Raw genomic sequence first — 14489 nt, 5'->3', positions numbered from 1 at the left:
CTGCAGGAGCCTGAGAGCCAGACCTTTTTGTGCTAATTCAGAAGGTCACCAAAGTCAAAAGACACTTGATAGTGTGTAACACTGAAAGGGCAGATCCTGAAGCTGAGGCTCCAGTACTTTGGCCATCTCATGAGAAGAAAAGTCTCCTTGGAAAAAACCTTGATGTTAGGAAAGTGTGACGGCAAGAGGAGAAGGGGACAACCGAGGATGAGATGGCTGGACAGTGTCTGCGAAGCAACCAACATGAATTTGACACAACTCCGGGAGGCAGTGGAAGATAGGAGGGCCTGGCGTGCTCTGGTCCATGGGGTCACGAAGAGTTGGACACGACTAAACGACTAAATGACAACGACGAGTGTGTAACAACAAGGCATATGAAGTATTTTGAATATTTGTAACATGGTTTAAATATTTCAGTGGGGAAGGGGGGTTGCTATCAGTGCCATTTTGTGTTTTATTTTATCAATTAGGATCCACTTAAAAATTGTGAAAACGTGGTCTGCAAACATTCTAAATAAGCAAGTCGTTCTTTGCTTGTCCGCAGTCCATTTGCTGCGGTAGATCAGTTATCGGAAGCAGCTGAGACAGGCGAAGAGTGGTCTAAGCTTCTTTGGGGACAAGGTAAAGGCGAAAAAGGGCCTGCAGGCAGTCTGCCTGGGGCGCATCAGGTTGCTTAAAGTAGAGAGAACTTGCATTAATGACTTTGTCCACTCTGAGTGGGGCTTTATGCCAAAGGGTAAGGCAGTCTGTGTATAGTGAGGGGCATGCTCTTTAGCTTCTCTTCTTCCCTATCCTTTAGATGTTAAACTAATTATTTTAATGAGGCACTCTGCATCCTTCCTCTGGCAACGATGCCTGGGCACACACAGCCACTGAGGCTCTTATTAGCAATGCTGCAAAAGACCCAAAGGAAACTAAACGCCCAACAGAGGTTGACAAGGCAGCTATATGGGAGGAGGGGGAATGCCTCTTGAGCTATCCCTCCATGTTCCAGCTCACAGGCCAGCGCTGTCAGTATGCATCATGAATGCCAGGTGCCCTGCCCCGAAGGGGTGTTGGAGGGCTGGTAGGTTTCAGGAGTTAGAGCAGCCATGGTGCCCTCAGAAGAAATTCACTCCACAGCTAAAAAAAATTTTTTTGGGGGGGATTTTGCTGTTCCACTTGTCCAAAGATGGCACGCTAGACACAGTAAAGGATGCTCATTTATTTGTTCTCTTCTTTCCATTTATTACCACTGGCTTCTTCCTGGCACCAGTAATCTAGAAGGAAAGGAGCCTTTGTTTGTATAACCTGGGGAAGGATAGATGGATCATTTGTGGAAGCTGGAGTCTACTGCTTCCCCCAGAAACAGCAAACAAATAAAGCTTTGCTAGAGTGCTTCACAAACTGACCTTTCCTTATGAATTGTAAGGGAAATTCTGGCCTTTATTCCCATATGGCTGCATGTGAAAGAAAGTCAGCTACAGTATACATGCTTGGGATGGAGGGGCATTACCTGGCAGATGTTTCTGAGGTTTCCCACCAGCTAATTAGGGAGGCTTTTATAACCCCTTTAACAAGAGACTAAGAATCACTCCTTAAATATTACTCCTCTCCTTCCCCCCCCAGACACACACATACAGGCAATAGAGATGTCACTGTGACATTTGAAATTGATTCTGCCACAAGTACCTTGAGTGACAAGTCAGTGCCTACTGTATATTGGTTGCTGGTGCCGGGTGTTTGTGTGGAAATACTGTTTTTAACAGTTCAAGCATTTTCTTACCTAGAGGCTATTTATGTATCCAGCACTTTTAAAATATCCTATTTGGGACATCTTGTGTCCCTTCCTATGTCTAGCAGTATGTATTCACCACCACTAAGGTTCTTCCTTCTATCTTATTTGCCCCACATTTCAGCAATATACCACCTTCCTTCCTCCAATTCAGATGCATTCTGGTTGCTTCCTGTGTCCCACCTGTTGTGAATTAGCGCTTCTTGACCTTCTAAATTTCATTGGAGTGGTCTTTGGAATAAATCATTGAGGATGCCAATGCATCTTGTAACCCCTGCCCCACCCCACCCCCAGCTCCCACTTCATGTGAAAGATACAGAGGAAGTGCTCGATATACAGATGGAGCAGTATCTGTGTTACAGATTTTTTTTCTCTCCCTATCTGTTAAGGGGTTTTAGGTGGTGGGAGGGAGGTAAGGCAAAGCAAGGCAAATTAGAAGACAGGCACTGCAGTGGTGAGAGATTCCTCTACTTGTGATTTGACAACACAGTCATCTCTGGGACAACAGAGCCTAATGAAACTAGATTACATGGTTTCACTTTGACAGATCATTTTGAAAAATGTGGCATTTTCATTTTGTTCCTCTTATTTATCATTATTCTGGGCTGGCTGCTGTGGGTGGGGGGGAGCAGGCTTGCCACGGCCGACTGTGGAATCTCAATTACTGGAAGTTTTAGCAGTTTGGGAAAGGGGATAGATCTCGGGGCTGTCATCCATACGCGTTTCCATTCACTTTAGGACAAAGCAGGGTGTGGGACTTCAGGTGTGTGATTCTGCTGATTTTTGAAGATGCTAGGCTGAAAGTGTCTGATGGGAACTTCCATCTGCTGATGCAGAGACCTCCATGTTTCTGCTAAAACAGTTAAACGTAGAACTCAGAGCCTCTGCCAAGGTGGGGGCCATTTAAGATGATCCACTGCAGGAGGCTTATGGATTGAAATGCTTTCTTGAGGAGCTTGTTGTCAATCAACAGATAATCCTATCAAAGGCTAGTTGAATTCAAAAATGGGGAAATCACAAGAGCCCCCAACCAATCCCCACCTCAGTTTACTAGAAAGCTAAGGGTGACAAATGAGTAGGGTAAAGGCTACAGTGGCGATGGCAGAAAATATGGAGTAGATCTATAACCACACACAGGCAAGATCTTATTGAAAGATCTCCTCTGTGACAGTGGTGAAGAATCCATTCTTCTTTGCCACTCTTGCATCTGCAGAGTTGCCCAAAGGACGTGTTTCAAGTGATTAAGAGCCTATTACACAGATACCCATAAAAACAGGTTGCAGATCATTAACAGTCCCCTGGAAAGAATCTGCATAGCAGTTTGCAGACAAGTCACTTGGACCTGCTTTAACTCGAATGCTGTAGTTGACACAGGTTCTGTTGGTGTAACTTTGGCACCTTCTTATTACATGATAAGGGATATGTTTCATCTTGGGCAAACCAAGGATACATACAGGATCCTTGGATTGATTAGAACTGTGATACATGTGCTAGATTTTTGCCCTTCCTGACTTGGAAAAGTAGCCAGAAATGGCCCAAGTGGGTAAAGGGAGTGGTGAATACCACCCTGTAGCAAGGAAGGGGTCCAGCATTTCTACTGAAAAAGCCCTCCTTGATTCCCACCACACTGGATAACTACCTTCCAGTCTCTGATATCACTCTTGGGCAAATACTGGAATGTGTGACGCCTCTCAGCTACAAGGGTTCTCGGATAAAATAGATTATCTAGATCCATTTCAACCTGGTTTTAGAACTCGTTTTGGGGCAGAGACACCTTTGGTCATTTTGGTGGAGAACCTACCCTAGATACCAATCAGGTGAGGTTGGTGGGGTTTTTTTGTTGTTATTGTTTTTGTCTTGGCGACTTTTGATGCTGTTGGCCGTGACATCCTTTGGGACCATCTCTTTGGATAAGTCTTAAATACACTGTTTTGCTATGGCTCTGCATATCAAGGACGACATGAAAGGAATTTGCAGGGACCTCAGTCCCTGCATAGGATACAAGCCCTGGTGTGATTTTAAAGTGGTGCCATTGGATTCTTTTTAAACTCACACTAGGACTTCCATCACTGACCAACCAGACCTGGGAGGCTTCCCTGTTATAGAAAGCACTGGAATCAGGCTTGACATGCCACAGAACTAGAGCTGCTGGAGCTGCCCCTCAAGCAAGAGCAGCATCACTGCCTGGCCAGTGCTGTGAGGCTTCCCAGCCCCTTTGGCACTGACCAACTGGTGATGACATTCTTGCTGGCAGGGGGCAGCTCCAGTGGCTCAAATTTTACTGCATGTCAAGTGAGCAAGTTGCTACCCCATGTCCGTCACAGTCAGTAATGATGGACGTTTTCCAGCACTGGCCAGTGGGTTGGCTGGCAGCTACTCCACATTTTGCTTTAATGTGAGGATTTGCATTAAAGCAGAACATGGAAAGCGGGGCAGTTTTGAAACCTGTTTTCAGATAACCCACAATAAAAAGCTTACTTCAGGCTGTCTGAAATGTGTCATCCCTGCCTCTGGTCCTTCCTGGAGGGGCAAGTTCAGAAGCTAGTGCTGGGGAATCCTGTCCAACACTTAGGTGTTGCTTTGTGGGGCCTCTCAGGATTCACTTCTGTCCCCATACTGTTTCACATCTACATGAAACTGCTGGACATCTCATCTGGACTACTGGGATTCTGTTCCACCAGTTATGCTAATGGCACCTAGCCCTATCTCTTCTTTCCACCTAACTCCACAAGTCATTAAGACTGTGTTTACACAGTCAAAGCAAGCATGCACATTTCTGGAGATGTCTGATCAGGTCATGGTGATATATATGTTAGTTACATCTTGCTTGGATTCCTGCTACGTGCTGTATGTGGGTCTGCTTTTGGAAACTTCAGCTGGTCCAAAATGTTGCAGCTGCCAGTTGCAGGGAGCCCATCCTTGGACACAAGAGTTTCATTGACTGCCACAACATTTCTAAGTCTAAATCAAAGTGCTAGTTATGACCTACACAACCCTATTGTATGGGTTCAGGGTGTCTGAAAGATCTTACCTCTCCATATAAACCTTGCAGTTTTTCAGATCTTTAGAGCAGGTGTATGACAAATATTATACCAGAGTCAAATTCTTTTCCTTCTGTTACTGTCAAAATATGTATTGATAGAACTGGTGTTTGAATCAATCAGACATTGCTGCTGTTGTCCATGATTACATGTTTATGCATCCATCATCTTATCTCCTGTTCTTTGTCTTTGTTTCTTGATTTTTCTTGCCATGATCTGCAGGTTATACATGTCTTGCCTTTTATCTCAGGTATGTATATATGTGTGTGCCTTTGCAATGGCCATTTTAAAAACAAAGTTAGCTGCTTCTCTAGTTAGCTTGTACCACTCCCATCCAAAATGTGTTCTGCGTCTCTTACCTTTGTACTTTTAGAGCTTTTGTGTAACCTGTACTCAGAAATGTAGTCAACAGAGGATAGTGAAAAACTCATTATATATTATCTATCCCTTCTTTTCAATGTGTGCTTGTTGCTGTGTGCTATTTTATTAATGTGTCTTTGGCCAGAAGTACATTGCAAAATACCCCATGCATAAGATAAATTGTACAAGTGGTTTTCAGAATTTTCTCACTGGTTTATGCATCTAGGCAAACAGCTGACTGGAAAACTTGTGTATATGTCCAAGCACATGACAGCAAGCCATAATTGTTACAAAGTCCCTCCCTATTTAACTTGTCACTATTGTAATTTTTAAAGTAACTAGTTACATTACTTATTACATTACTTGTCCTGCCTTTTCCTTCCTTCCTTCCTTCCTTCCTTCCTTCCTTCCTTCCTTCCTTCCTTCCTTCCTTCCTTCCTTCCTTCCTTCCTTCCTTCCTTCCTTCCTTCCTTCCTTCCTTTTTTGAAATAAATAAATAAGAGAATTTTATAAAACTCATACAAGATAATTGTATAAAATTTTAAAAAAGTCTAAGCTACCCTTTAAAATAACATTAAAAAGTAATTACAAAACATTTCTCTTTACATCTTTCCCACTACTAACATTACTCTTGTTGTGTGACTTTGTTGCCTTCATTAACACACAAAAAAGTACCGTATTTTTCGCTCCATAAGACGCACCTTTCCATAAGACGCACCAATTTTTTAGGAGAAGAAAACAGGAAAATATAATCTGTTTTCTTAGCTCCATAAGACGCATAGACTTTCCACACCCCTGTTTTGTGGGAAAAAAGTGAGTCTTATGGTGCAAAAAATACAGTAACTCCTTATGCAGAAGTGTTATTGCGCTCAGTGAGAATGAGACCTAAACAAGAATATTTATTTTGGAGTTTTCTTCTCCATGATTAGTTCTTCAGACTAACAAACAATAACAAATAATTCTTGCAGTTGGAGAATATACTTTAATGGTTACATTGATAAGCACTCCAAGAAGTCTGATTGATATTATTCAGTCAAATTTTGCATTGTGGGATCTTATCGCCTGTGCTATTCCTCACCTAAGTATTAAAGCTACATTGTTTCTTCTAAGTTTGTAATTTCCAGACTAAAGCTGTTTGTAATTGTCAGATTCAAAATGTCCTATGCCAGTTCATTTTTGTTTGCTTGTGCCCAGTGCTAAAATATTTAAACTTTCCACTGTTTACAGTGGTGCCTCGCTTGAGGATGTTAATTCATTCCAGCGAAATCGCTGTAGAGCGAAAACATCGTCAAACGAAATGAAAAAAAACCCATTGAAACGCATTGAAAACCGTTCAATGCATTCCAAAGGGCTGAATACCTGCTTGTCCAGCGAAGATCCTCCATACGGCGGCCATTTTCGGTGCCTGTAAAGTGAGGAATCCGTCCTAGAAAACAGTGGGGGGCCATTTACTTCAGCCAGTGGCCATTTTGAAACCCGACGATCAGCTGTTTGCTGATCGTCATAAAGCAAAAATCGGTTCCCGAAGCAGGGAACCGGTCATTGTTAAACGGAAAAAAACCCATTTAAAACATTGTTTTGCGATCGCAAAAGCGATCACAAAAACCTAATTGTATAGTGATTTCCTCGTTAAGCGAGGCAATCGTTAAGCGAGGCATGACTGTACTTTATTGTTTTGAGTTTACCGTAGCTCATAGTTCTCACATGAGATGTTCCAGTTCTATTGTCTCATGCAGGATTGAAGTTCCCTTTTGTCTTTTTGCCCGTGGGCTTCTAAACATCCTTCTGGTTCTAATCTAGTTGCTTCATTGACAGTAGAGCTAGTCATCCTTATCCTTTGCTTTTCCCAGTACCTAACTGAGTGACTTCCAATCTAGTGGGCTCAGCTTACAGCACTATCTCTTGTTTCAGTTTGGATTGTCTCCTTGTAGGGTTTTCAAGATAAGAAATGTTTAAAAAAGTAATTTACCTTTGCTTTCTTTTGCAGAGTACTAACAAAAGTTAGCTCTAGTGTCACTGCCATTGTGTGTGAAAGATCCTCTGCCAGTGTCACCTTCCTCCAGTGCTGCCACCCAGTGGCTAGCCTTCAAGAATTCATTTGCCCCATCACCACTGAAAACATTCATCTCTCTTTTGCTGATGGCACCATTAATGCATTTGACCTTTTTGCCTTGGGTGACTCTGTTAGGAGTCCAGACTTGTAACTTCCCTGACACATTCAAACCGGCTCCTCATGTTAGGATGTACAGCCAAGAAGGGGAATTACTGCATGATAATTATCACCTGCCTGTTTTCTTTCCTTCAGCAGCTTCTGCCAAGTATAATTTTAAAAGTTGTTCATTCTTATTTTCTATGCTGTTGTTGTGTGGCCATGTTTTTGAAGTATGTGAGATGTTTAAGAAGGCATTTAACATTGCTGCCACCCACCCACTAGGTTTCCATGGCCAAGTGAAAATTTGAACACTCATTACATGACTCCTAGCCCAGCAGTCAGCCCACTATACCATACTGGCTCTAATTGTTTTCTATAAGGCCTCCTTTTTAAGCCTGCTTTCTTGTTTTCACTACAAGTAAATAAAACATACTGTGAATTACATTTTATTTACAAATTATTTTTAAACTTGTTTCACATGATACCTTTCACTTTATCATTTCTACACTGAGCAGTGCATCGGCCTGATACAGATGTTTTCTTGAGTCCACCCCGGATTGCCATTGCCAGAGGTATTATTATACAATCCACCAAGCAGAAAGTTGATGGCTTCCAGGTTGCCCTTCTATAGCTGCTTGACTCACCCCCTTAGAAATGTAGAGCTGGAAGTCTTCTTTCTGACACCAAGAAGGTTCCCCTGATAACATAATCTTTGCCAGCAGATGAAGTGACAGAAGTGCCATTAACAGCAGCATATGCCTGAAAGCACACACAAGAATGCGGGGGGGGGGGGGGGGAGAAGGCCTCAGTCACAGGAAGAGAAAAAGGCAGAAAGTGAAAACACTAGTAATTAGTCTAACGCCTGAGCCATTGGGATGCCCCCTGGTAATTTATAGCATTAGGATGCTGTTGAAAATGAACTCTGGGTACAGATGGTACCTATCTGAGCCTGTTGTTCACTGAAGTGTGTAACCACATTTATCCACATTTAACCCGGGATTTGTGGAATCTCTTTGTATATCTGGATGTCAGGATAACTGCTGGGGATTTAACATGGATGGGCCAGGACCTAGTCTTGAAGGTTGAAAAAAATTATCTGCCAATTTCCCTTCAGTTCTCCATGCACACCCTAGAGGCTTCCGTCCCACATCCATGTGCAAGCAGTGTTGTGTGTATATTAGGTTGTCTTGTAGAAGTTCTTTCTATCCCTTAAGCAGCTTTCCCTTCTCATCCCATGTGGGCTCAGAGTGATGTGCAAGATCTGTGAGTACCGTACCTCCCCTCCTCTCCATAGTAATAGTAACTTTAGGATTACTCTCACCATAAACTTTTTAAAAAGCTCCTAGTGTGTCTACCATCAGTTTCCATGCACATTCTAGCCAATGTGCCAGCATGTTCATGGGACAGAAAGGGGTCTGTGGCACAACCCTTTTTTTGAAAGAAAAAACAACAACTACTACTCATGGCCTTTTATTGTTTATTAATGATAAATGTGTGCTATCAAGTCAAATCTGAATTATTAGGTGTCAGTAAACCTGGAAGAAACCTGGATTGTTTATGAGATGCCAGCCTTGAATAGTGCAAGACCATTATTTTGTCATTTCCTAATTATCTCTTGTTTGGGTACCAACCATGTTTCTGTGGTTAAAAAATATGAAAATAAGCAGATAGATTTTGCCATGAATCAAATTTGTGGTAGGGTGAATTATTTACCAGGCAAAGTTAAGAAGTAGACATTCTGAGGAGTAGAGGTTTTTTTTTTTTTCTTCTTATAACAGAGAGGTCTTTAACTACAATGTTATTCTGGCTCTGGGTTTACAAAAGGCTAGACAACAATGATTGACATAAGTGTGATGATTGAGCACTGTAACTCAATATGGTGATACCCTTGCCTGGAAGATCAAAAAGACAACTTTTTTATGGCTGTAAGCTAAGGTGAGGAGGATGAAATTTCCTATTTTGTATATTTTTGAAGTATCTGGAACAAGTTCCCAATGTTGCAGTCTTTGGGCAGCTCCTAGTGTCCCTGACCATTCTCAGACTTTGCTAGCATGTTACATTAGGTTTGGATACCGCTGGTCTAGATCTTCAGAAAAACAATATTCACTTGTTGGATTCATGAATGTGGGGGCTGGAAGACAGATGCCCATTGGGTTTAGTGGGATTAACTTACATTAATGAATATGCAAGTGATTTGGCTGCATACTGTATGCATTTTCATTTAGCTGAAATTGTACTAAGATAAACCACCATAGGGTTATACAGTATTTATTCAGTATCTGAAGGAAGCATGAGGCAAAATAACTGGACGCTGGTCAGGAGTGGGTAACTGCTAAAGAGTTTTGGATAATGAATTGTCCAGTGTCATATATGGGAATCTGGAGTTCAGTGAACTGCTGGCTTCTTCCAGCATTTAGTATTATGAAATGAGCCAGCTGTCTTGTAAAATCCTGTATTTTGTAGTCTCTGCCCCAGATTGTGTACAGATAGAAAGTAGAATGACTTAAGGGTAAAACTGCATCATGAGATATTGCACTAATGTAAGAGACCTGCACACATTCTTGACCTAAAGAGAATATACTTCCCTGCTTCCCCCACCCCTGCCAAATTAGCTGCATTGACTATTTTTTTAACAAGCTCAGGTTGCTGGCATGGAGAGAGTTAATTCAATGCGATTTGTTGTTGTGTTTACCCTGTGGCATAAACATTCTGAAATGTATGCTGGCCTTCGTTTGCATATTGATATGTATCCTGAAGGGACTCAGTTTGGAAAGTTTTTGTGCTTTTTTAGAAATCCATCTTCTCATGCAAGGGAGGAAATTATTCATAATTAAAAAGCAATAATAACATAGAATGATGGAACCCAGCTGTATCATACTCTCTGTGTATGTGTTGGGGGCGGAGTGAGGAAATACGGGAGAATCTATTTTTAATAGTTTCCACAGCAACAGAAGACTTTGCTTACAGTAAATTTTATCCTGAGGAGGCCATTCTGATTCTGCATTTGAGAAACATTGTGTGAGTAAAAAGGGGTGATGGTGGATGTCCCCACCTCTTTTTTTTTTCTTGTGACATATTGCAGGGTTCAAGAGATACTGCCAAATGAGACTGGGGCCATCTGATGCTGAAGCAGTTGCTGGCGCTTGTGAAATAGAGCTGCTAAAATATACCACCTGAAGCAAGGCAGCAGCTGCTGTGACATCTGCCTAGCTTTGTCTTGACCTCCTGGAATCACTTCTGTTCTGGGGCTAGGATGGAGCTTTGCAAGCAGTGGCTTGGCTGGACAGGAGGGATGAACCTCTACCAGGGATTAGCCTTGGATTCACCTTGCCCAGAAGCAAAAACAAAGGCCCTCAGCTGGTAGCATGTGAACCTCTTGGCCTTCCCGCCTTCTCCTCCCAATCTGATTCATCTCTATCCTCCTGTGCCCTGCTGAGATTAGCATCACATATGCCAAGTGCGTCAGAAGCCAGTCTCTTTCTCGGTTGTTTCACAGCTGGAGCAGCAGGTGGCTTTACCTTTGAGGAAGAAACTGAATAGGGGGGGTCAGTTCCAAAAGAGCACCTCACCATGCACTGGCCAGAGCTTGGGATCTCTGGCTCGGCAGACATTGACACCAAATTCCTGGGACTGATGGAATGGCAGCCCACGTGCCTTTATCATATCATATTCTCTTTTCATATCACAACATCATCACCACTGACCCCAGCACTCTCATTCGGTATGGCATGTAAGTCATATTAATTGCTTATCACTGGCCAAGATTTCTTGGTGGAAATGAAATTCTTCCACTTGAAGGGCTCTGCTTTTTGACTCAGTTGATTCTGAAAATCAAGTGAGAATGGCAAGGTCTTCTGCTCTTACTGCTTGCCCTCCTACAAAGTTGGAAGTTTTCCCCTTTGTGCTATGATCTTCTTGCATGGTGTTTCATGAAAGGAGGTGAGCTTGATAAAAAATATACAGAGAAATAACCTTTTTTTTTTTTTTTTTTTGAAATCTGCTAGTGGATTTGAATGTCCAGCTAGTTCCTTTAACTCCTTTGGAAAATCCATTGTTAATGGGTAGCAATGGTTGTGTTGGGTGTGATGGCACTCTCAGAGCTCTACCTCCCCTCAGAGCATGGAAGCAAGTTTCAATTGATTACATTTATAGGTACAAACCCAAATAAATTAATTGTGGGGTGTTTTTAAGAGTAAATACTTGCTGTTCTATTTCTCAAAAAGTACCGAAATGGTTTTTGTTTTAGTACTTAAAAGAAAAACCTAGCTAAATGCTTAATGGCACTGGTCTGTGGTAAAAAAAACATAGCAAAATAAAAATAAATGCACACACAGATGATAGGATTTAAAAATTGATTAACAAGAGATTGTGGTTAGAGATGGGGACGAATCCCCTTTTTGGTGATTTGTCCTGCTTCGTGATCCGTTAAAGTTCATGAAGCTCCTTCCCATGAACCGATGAAGCACAAATCGATTCATCAGTTCATCTCAGTTCAGCCAGAGGCTATCTTAAAAAATAAAATAAAAGATGACCCACCCCCACCCCCTACAGCCTGCCCCCTGTCCCCTTCCCCTACCTTGGCTGCCACAGTCTGCTCTGCCGCTGGTGCCAGCACCACCACCACCATCCATGGCAGCCTCTGCAGTCCCTATCCACTGCCACCCACTGTGGTGGCCTCCGTAGCCATGGCCTGTCGTAAAGAGGGTGGCTGCAGCTTCTTTTAGGGCAGAGAAACTGCAGCCACCATCTTTGCAAAGGGCAGCCTGGATTCCCTTAAGGAATGTTCTGTTGGCTTGTTTACCCTTCTTCTAGATTAGTTTATAGATCAATTGCAGAAAACTTTTTCTTGCCTCCTCTTGATAATTCTCCATGGCATGTAATCACTTTGGGAGGCAGGTAATTGCAGTGATTGCTTTACATGGGTTGGCACTGAAAAGAATTGAGACTAGGACTGGACCTTACAGAGGCCGAGGGAGGCCATTAGTTAATTAGTTGCCCTTTTGCTGAACCAAAAACATATTAACCTTTCTCACAATTGCATGTTATTAAAACTGAAGAGGCTGGCTGTAATGATGGGAGAAACAGGGAAACAAAAAACAACTAGGACTTTTGTTCATTCTCTGAGTCAGTGAGGCAGGGCACAGGCAGAAGACTGCTTTGGCATGGCAGATCCTTTTTGGGAGAAAATAATGGACGGAAGATTTAAGGGGCTGGCCTTATATTGTGATCTGAGTATGTGTGTGAAATCAAAAGAGTAGTTTGATTAGAAAGCAAATGCAGGACAATTTGTACAGCTGGAGCAACTGCAAAGAAGACCAATAGTAGATGGAAGGTGTTCAAGACAAACTTAAGAAGCATGGCAGGGGGAATGGGGAGGGGGGCACAGCCATAGGACTGTAGAGATGGAATTGGGTATAGAGCCCCGTTTAACTTGCTGGTGTGCTACTCTTCACTACTGCCTTCCTGCACCCGCTCTGCATAATCTGAACATAGCAGTAGCCGCCTGTGCCCATTCACTGTCCCATTGCCCCAGTGAGAGGCATGGGTGGCTGAGAATAGGAGAGCCCCTTCCTCCATGGCCTTGCCTGACTCTGGCCATGCAAATATTGAGGGCCGAGTATTCTTCCTGGCTTTAAAGCTGCCATAGGGCAGCTGAGGATGGTCTATGATAGACAGCTGGAGCCTCCTAGCTGCTCATGGGCTGTTGCACCTAAGCTCTACAGATATTCAACCTAGATTCTAGAATAAGAGACCAAAACCCAGAGGGTTTTTATCATGAGAAAGGTGGGAGCAGTGAATGAAGGTAAAGATTCCTTCCGCAAAGCTGTTCTGCTGTTGCAATAAGCAGTCATGATGATGCTCAAGTTTGAGTTTTGAGGCTTCAGTCAGCAGCTGTAACAAGCCTGAACTGGGTAACTCCATGGGCAACTGTAACTTTACCTAGAGCCTGAAGCACAGCCAAATAGCAGATATGACTACATCCAGAGAACCGAGGTTGCTTGGGAGGGAGGGAGTTTATGTATAAAAATCTCTGGGCAATCTCTTGTTTGGAGTGTAACATCTGTGTTGACCCAGCTAATTCCCTTGTCTTTCATTCTCATTCATCTCATGGGTTGCACTGAATCACTATGTCTGATAACTTCCCTCTTCCACCTCCAAATAGGCCTCCGTTTGTAATCTTATTTGTATTAAGCATATGAGTGTGCATGAGTCCATATTTATTTTGAGACTGTTTGCCTTTATTTCCATTTGACACAAAAGTGTCAAGGCAGGAAAATGGGAGTTCCCTGGTAAACATTTATTGTTTAAGATATGCAGTGTGATACTGCACATTGCTATCAGAATCAGTAACACATGTTTTGCATAACAATCTCTGTTTGTATGCATCAAATGGTTCTGCCAAATTTTGCACTTTGTTGCTGTAATTTATTTATCTTTTTAAAAGACTTCTGGTGAAATTTGCCAGTAGCAACGAATGGGTTGAATTCTGCATCTTTATGGGTCTGAATAATATTACAGAAATACCAGCAACACTTTTATAATTTGTTATGACATGCTATATCACTGCATGTTCATCCAGGAAGTTTAATATTTGGTGCGTTCACGCTCACAGCAGTGAGCATCCTGGGCTCATATTGTAATCCTTTTGTGCTCAGTCTTCTTCTTTCAGTCTCGTCTTCTTGTAATATTCAAGTTCTGTGCTAGGGAAACAATTTTACTATATAGTCGAAATGTACTTGGCATAGAATTCCATTCTAGATTAGAATTATAGGAGCTTCCAGTGACCCTAAACATCCATGATACTGCGTAAAGCTGCAAATGAAGTCATGTCCCCAAGTACTTCAGAGGTCTAGATGAAACTGAACAGTTTTAGGAAAACAGTGAATGCTTGAGAGAGTGCACATGATAAACAATTTTGTCAAGAAAACTTTTGATATGTGTACACAAATAGTGTACTTTGTGGAAGCATAGAGAGAGAATGAGAGATACTTGAGAGAACTCAGTGTTTTGTCCTTCTCTCAGGATGCAAAAAAGTCTGACAGGCAAATTTAATTAGAAAAATACTTTGTATTTAAACAGCTTAATTTTAGCATTGTTGTTGTTTAGTCAATAAGTCATATACTACTCTTCATGACCCCATGGACCAGAGCACGCCAGACCC

General features: G+C 42.3%; 1 protein-coding gene across 6 annotated transcripts in view; it reads left to right on the top strand.

The window, feature by feature from the left end:
- RBFOX3 (RNA binding fox-1 homolog 3) overlaps positions 1 to 14489 on the top strand; it is a 471477-nt gene that overhangs the window by 230053 nt on the left and 226935 nt on the right. For 2 of the 6 annotated variants that reach the window (XM_020813819.3, XM_078384275.1), the window contains one exon: positions 5038 to 5065. The exons of the other annotated variants lie outside the window; for them this stretch is intronic. The gene's annotated coding sequence lies outside the window, so the exon portion shown is untranslated. The remainder of the gene's footprint in view (positions 1 to 5037; positions 5066 to 14489) is intronic. 6 annotated transcript variants of the gene reach the window in all.

This window comes from Pogona vitticeps, chromosome 2, assembly GCF_051106095.1.
Source record: "Pogona vitticeps strain Pit_001003342236 chromosome 2, PviZW2.1, whole genome shotgun sequence".
In the NCBI taxonomy this organism is placed as follows: Eukaryota; Metazoa; Chordata; class Lepidosauria; order Squamata; family Agamidae; genus Pogona; species Pogona vitticeps.
The sequence above is the reverse complement of the archived record's forward strand: the minus strand, read 5'-3'. Positions and strand labels throughout refer to the sequence as shown.